Source organism: Athene noctua, chromosome 1 (genome assembly GCF_965140245.1).
Source record: "Athene noctua chromosome 1, bAthNoc1.hap1.1, whole genome shotgun sequence".
NCBI lineage: Eukaryota > Metazoa > Chordata > Aves > Strigiformes > Strigidae > Athene > Athene noctua.
Genome location: NC_134037.1, coordinates 45,712,567 through 45,713,575, shown reverse-complemented (window position 1 = coordinate 45,713,575; position 1,009 = coordinate 45,712,567).

The following is a 1,009-nucleotide window of genomic DNA, read 5'->3' as shown; positions in this document are numbered from 1 at the left end:
TCAAGTCCAAAAGAAACAGAACACTTTGCCAGAGCTATTTGAGGGTCCCATCAGAATTTGGCTGGATGGAGGAAGGCTGAGGGTCAGTTTGTTTCCCTTAGACCTCATGACACGCAAATAGCTGGCTGCCTCACCACTGAATCAAATCATTCTTTGACATAGTGTGTTTACAAATTGCAAATACATACCATGTAGGAAGTTCTTAAAGGAACATATTTCAGACAGTTGTCCAAAGAAAAAAAGGCACTTCTATTAAAAAACTAATCAAAACCCCCCAAAGCCCCAAACTGTTTAGTACAAGGAAAAAAAGGAAAACAAAACAAACAAACAAACAAAAAGATGAATTATCATTCATTTCCAGATACACTTTGGCCCATGCTTAATGAATCCAGAAGGCCTCATGCGGGCTTGTAAATCAGGAAAGAAGTTGAGAAGTCATGACTACTATGTGTACAGGAAATGGGGGGCAGGGAGAAACCCTTCCAATTTCAGGAAAGACTTTTGGGGACCCAGCAGAACTGCTCTGAAGCTACTGATGCAGCAACTTCTGGGCTGGAACAATTTGCTGCTCTTCCAGCAGGTAGGAAGGTGTTCATATGCGTTTACCTTCAGAGGGGCATCAGTGGCCTCCTCTGGGTTCTCTCAATATTTCTCAGTTCTGGCCTTCTTTGAATTGCAGTCATCTCTTTCACTTTTCGCTTGGACAGAGCAGGGGCCAGCTTTCACAGACAGTCTAATACACGCATAGAGCATACAGAAGCACTTATACTTTGCATAAGACTCTATGCAAACCTTTAATCAATCGCAGCTGAAAGTAAGGATATTGTGTTCTAGCAGAGTGAAAAAAAGGATTGCTGCTTGTGTTATGAACCACTTCTGACCTCCAAGCAGATTTTTCCACAACCAAGAGCCAATAGATCTGAATCATTTAGTCTATAACGTCAAGTGGGTGGGAGCTGTTTTATATCACAGATAGAAGAAAGAAGTGAGTGTTTAAACTGTTTAAAGA